Source organism: Acomys minous (assembly GCF_964271855.1).
Source record: "Acomys minous genome assembly, chromosome: 1".
Classification (NCBI taxonomy): domain Eukaryota; kingdom Metazoa; phylum Chordata; class Mammalia; order Rodentia; family Muridae; genus Acomys; species Acomys minous.
Window position 1 is genome coordinate 57490313 of NC_140483.1, and position 5853 is coordinate 57496165.

Here is a 5853-nt window from a genome sequence, read left to right on the forward strand (position 1 = left end):
TAGACTTCAGCTGGACCTGAGAAGCTAGCTAGCATCAGACTAGCAGGAGAAACACAGATTCTGTCTTATAATTACATGGGAAACTCCCCAAAAATAAGAGCCTGAAGTGGCCCACTCCAAATCTTCACACAGCAGTGGAGTGTATAATTAAAATGTACCCGGAGGCCTGGGTGGGTGGGTTCTTTTTGTTGTTGTTGTTGTTGTTGTTGTTGGGGGTGTTGCTTGTTTGTTTGTTTGTTTGTTTTGGGGTTTCTTGTTTTTGTTGTTTGGTTGGTTCTTCGAGACAGTTTCTCTGTATAGCCTTGGCTATCCTGGAGTCACTTTGTCAACCAGGCTGCCTCTGCCTCCTGCTGGGATTACAGGTATGTACCGCTGCACCCAAGGGGTTCTTTTTAATATATATAAAGGGTCCTATAGAACCCAAGCTGATCTGAAAGTCACTATAGAGACCAGACTTGAATTTGTGATCCTCGTGCCTCTTTCTCTAAAGTGTTACATGCATACGACAGGCAGAGGAAGGGAGCTGTCTTAAGGTTGGCTTGTAGAGATAGTTCCCAGCCTCGAGCCTGTTTCTTGTAACAAGAATGTTTCTTCTCTTCCATAAAAGGAAAAAAGGTGACCTCAGAGGTCCTTCCGTATCTGCAGGCTTTCAAGTGCCTTTTGTTGCACAAAACCCTCGGCCAAAATGGCATATTTGAGGCTGGCTGGTTCGGCTCCTCCTCCGTTAAATGAGACAGTACGCCTTGTTTTAGGAGGCAGCTATGGCTGTCATCTTACAGACAGGGAAACTGAGGCTCAGAGAGGCCTAGGCACACCTCAGGCTCTTGCTGGCAGGAGCTGCAGTAACTGCAGCTTTTAACTCTCATCTGCCTTGGCTCCCAAGCCAACCTGCTGCCTGCCCAGGGCAACTGTCCTCACCCACTGCGTATCTATAGCCTTCTCAAACAGAAAGAGGCCAGAGAGCACACCCTGGGAGAGCCAAAAGGTGGCCCTGAACTGCCCCCAAAGAGGAGGCCTGGTAGTCCTGAACTGTCCCCAAAGAAGAGTCCTGACAGGATTTAGCAACTTAGCCCTGCTATGTTGTTCCTCTATACTTGCTGGGCACGCCTGGTACATGTGTCATATCAGGACTCAGTTTCCCCAGATGCACAATAACCTTGTGTTTCTGTGACCCCCCCCCTACTCCAGAAGACATGGGGAGGAGGGCACAGCATCAGGCTGACTTGGGCAAGATGGAGGCTAGGTTGGGCCTCAACCTAGAGTCACTCCTACTGTCCCCAGGCTCCTCTGAGGGCCTGGGAGAGGGTGTGGTGTGGACAGGCCTGCTGGGTGAGAGCAGATTTGGAAGGAGGCTCAGGAAGGGTGTGAGGGAGGGCGGGCCTCTGAGGCTCAGTTGTAATCACACAGGAAGCACAATGCCAGCAGCTTCTGCAGTGGTACCAGTCAGGGCAGGGCGGACTCTCCACAGGCCTCTGCATGGCCATCTTAGTTTTTAGCATGGTGGTGTAAGTAGGCAACCAGGCTTTGGATGGACCCTTCTACCTATGCCCTGATCAGGTAGTTCACCAGCGCTGTGTCCTGGGTGGTGGGCAAGGAAGGCAAAAAGCCAAACCCAGTTATCCACAGAACTGGGAGGATCCGGTGGAGAAGCTGCCTTCACAAGCCCAGCTGGCCAGAGCTTGTCTCCCCAGCTTCCCTCCCCCAAGGAAGAAGGGACAGACAGTAGCCTGATGACTCACCCAGGAGCCACCCTCCCATCCTACCCCCAGTCCTAGCCCAGCCCAGTCCAACTCCTATACTACAAGCTAATGACCAGCTTTTCCTGCGTGGGAGGGAGGGGTCTCGGGCTTCCTTTCCCAAGCCTTGCTCTAGTCTGCCTGCCCCATCATTGGTCACAAGCCTATCTTTTTGGAGTGGGCCTGAAGGATCGGGCAGCATCCTTTCTGAGGACAGACAGCCTGCAGGGAGCCTGAGCTCACTCTCTCCTGTTCATGGGGCTGCGCCTGCTCTCCCCCAGGCCCAGGGGAACGGTCCTGTGAGTTTTTCATGCCCTTCTTGGAGAGTTTGAATCCTGCCTGCGGTTATTCAATCCTACAAAGACTAACTATGCGAGGCGACGACAAATCCCATTCAGCTCCACACAGGGCTTAGTGATTTCTGATCAATTATCTGTCTTCCTGTAGAATCCATGAAGTAGCACTTCAAGGATTTAATGTCCATGCTCAGTGCCCACAAACTGCAGGCTCTCCTCAGGCAGCAAGGCTTTTGACAGGCTGGACAGGTAGTTCGGTGGCCGTTGGACTTATCCTGAGGAGCTCATACATTAAAAAACAATAGTCCTTTAACAGCTAGGCCAGAGACTTCTGGAAACATTCCCATTTCTCCGTTCTTATGCACGGCATTCTAGAAGGGAACCCATTGCTCAGGTGGAAGCCAGGCCAGCAGGAAGATGACACTGAGAACTCATTGCGAAGGCTTAGTCATCCTGCCACCTAAACACAAGGTGAAAACAGTCCCTGTTAAAGACACATGCTCAGGTAACCAGCCTGCCCAGTACAGGCTTCCCTTGGCGGGGGCCTAAAACTAAGTCTCAAAGTCCCTAGAGGGTCTGTGGAAACTGCATTCACTCTCTCCTCTGAAACACGCATCCATTTCATCATCCTGTGGGACACCAACAACCCTGACAGTGGTCCAAGAGCTGAAAGCTGTTAGGAAAACAACCTAGACCACCTTCCTGTTCTAATGGGTCTTTACACCAGTCTCAGGGCTCAACGCCCATCATCCAGGCTTAAGTCCTAACCGGACACAGATCCTGGAGTGGGGACTGTCGGCTAACAAGCAGCAGGCTAAGGCCCAGAAAAGGCCAGTCTAGACAGCTCCATGGATTTCCTTACCCCGTTAGGGCTTCCAAAAGACCTGAGTGTGAAGCCTGAACCTCAGAATCTCAGGGGGAAGAGATGGGCTTTTGACCATGGTCTGTCCAAAAGATACAGACTCCCTACTTGACGGCAGGAAACACCCAGAGAGCATCATGTTGCCCAGGGCAGAGGGCAGCAGGGCATGGAGTCCATCTGTGGGGGTGAGCATTGCACATAGGCTTACACTTGCCAATTTCAGTGATTCCAAGGAATTCCTGCTCCCTAAAAAGCTCCACTTGTTTTGGGCCACTGACTCCTTTCCTTGGTGAAGCTTTTCCTAGAGAAAGCCTGGATGTCATTCCTGTGGCCTTCCTACTCCAAGCTTCATTTTTAGATCCTACTGGGGCACTATCTACTTCTCGGTAGACTCAGCGAGCTGCAGGTTGCAGCCTGGAACTCAACTCACCAAGTACCCAGCCTTCCTTGGTAAGAGCACCACACACCAGGAACCACAAGCTGTTCTCTGCCTCCAATTGTTCTGCGGCTTCACAACACACCACTATCTCAAACCTCTGTGGCCAAAGGGAGTCCAACACTCCTGTTACCGTAGAGGGGTCTTTATTGGGTTTTTTTGGTTTTGTTTTGTTTTGTTTGGTAGGCTTAAAACTTGGACTGTCCTTGACCTTATTCTGCAGCTGAGAATGAATTTAAACTCTTGACCCTCCCCAACTCCCCAGACACAGCAGACAGACAGACAGACAGACACACACACACACACACACACACACACACACACACCTAGCTCTGCTTAACTTAGGAGGGACTTAGAAGCCGAAATTGGATCTATCCTTGGGGGCTAAGAGATTTTAAGGATCTTTGAGAGGTCTTTCTTCCCTAAGAACTAAGAAGACGAATTTGAAGAGACAAAGAAGTCAAGAGGCCCACTTCTGTGAGAGAACACATCCTGGTCTCTGCTCACTAGAATTTTAGACTTTTGTAGAGATAAAGGTCAGGAGGAAGAAGATAAAGCCAAAATTTGCCATCTTTATCATCTTTATTTGGGGCCCTTTTTTTCTGTCTGTCTGCCTATCAGAGAATCCACCTAACTCACAGTGCCCACCCTCACCTCTGATCTCAATGGGATCAAACCAACGCTGGCCCTAGGACTCACCCAAGGAGCCCAGCGTGCTAGGGAATGCTTGTAACCACTGTCCAGGAGGGTCCAGAGTTCCTGGCCAGCCTGGCCAGCACCCAGCAGCTTCTCCCAGCTTGTGGTAAAGAAGGAGATAAGATACAGAAACCAAGCCAGGCACAGTGGCACACGCCTTTAATCCCAGCACTTAGGAGGCAGAGGCAGGTGGATTTCTGAGTTCAAGGCCAGCCTTATCTACAGAGTGAGTTCCAGGACAGCTGAGGCTACACAGACAACCCCTGTCTTGGAAAAAAAAAAAAGAAGAAGAAGAAGATATGAAAGCTATTGTTTTTAAATCATTCCATAGCCAGCTAATTTCCCCCCCCCCCCAAAACAGGGTTTCTCTGTGTAGCCCTGGCTGTCCTAGAACTAGCTCTGTAGATCAGGCTGGCCTCGAACTCACAAAGATCCACCTGCCTCTGCCTCCTCTGCCTCCTGAGTGCTGGGACTAAAGGCGTGTGCCACCACACCCAGCTCAAACCAGGTAATTTTACTTTACTCCACGGAGCAAGCAAGCTGTCAGGGAGGGGACAGAGCCAGCAGCTAGAGAGACACGTTGCAGGCAGGTGGTGACCATCCATCGTCCTTGCCTCGGTGTGCGGGCTGGCCTAGGCTGCTGGCACAGCACTCTGGAGGTGAGAGGACGGTGGCAAATTCAAGTCCCACTTAGGCTGGGGCTGCTACTCAGCTGTTGGAGTGTTCGCCTATTCAGACAAAGCCCTGGATTTGACCCCCAGCACTCTACAGACCTGGCATTGATTGGTGAATGCATCTAATGCCACCTAACTCTTGGGAGGGTGTTGGGGAGGGTCAGGAGTTTAAGTTCATTCTCAGCTGCAGAATAAGGTCAAGGCCAGTCCAAGCTTTAAGCCTACCAACAAAACAAAACAAAACAAAAACAACAAATAAAAACAACAATAACGAAAAAGAAAGAATGAAAGAAAAAAAGAGAAGAGAAGAAAAGAGAAACAAGAAGTCTTTCCTCTTATAATTTAAGAATTCATAAGGGCTTATGTATCTCTCCTATAGGCTCTGTAGCGCAGTGACCATATTCTATTTAGTTCAGGCCTCCCAGGGTTCAGCGTCACACCCAGTATGCACCAAATGAGGGAGAAAACAAAGCACGCTTGACAGCCTTACTGGCAGCCTGATTTTTAGGGCACACCTGCTTCTCGTCCCAGACTGAATGCCCCAGAGCTCATTATGGTGACCCAAGGAGACCCACATCAGCCCCTTCCTCCAGCGGCTCTCTCTGCTCCTGAGGCCATCTTTCTTTCTTGGTCATTTCCAGCCCCAAATGTGTATCTTAAGTTTTTTTCTCCCATGGCCTGAACCCCTGCCCCAGCTGTACTTGCAGAGCCTCACCCAGCCCCCCAGATTCATGCCCACAGCGCCACACCCTCAACCCTCCCTCCAGCTGCACCCCAAGTGAGGGGTGGCGGAGTCAGATGATCTCAGTACCTCACAGTCTGACATCCTCCCTGAGGACTTCAGTCTCCCACCCTCCCCCCCACCCCCCCCACACACCCCCCCTCCCCCACCCCCCCACACACCCTCCCTCCCCCACACAGTGTCATTTCCTCATTCTGGCAGCCACTCTGCCGATCGTCTGTTTCGCTTTTCCACCATTTCCTGTGTTTTATGTGAACTTTCCTGAACCCAGCTGCGGAAGATGATCCTCTTGGTTGTAAAGATAGCCCTAAATGTCTAAAGGCTACTCACCAGGTCCTGGGACACACACACTTTTTTTGTTTTGTTTTGTTTTGTTTTTCCAAAACCGGGTTTCTCTGTGTAGCCCTGACT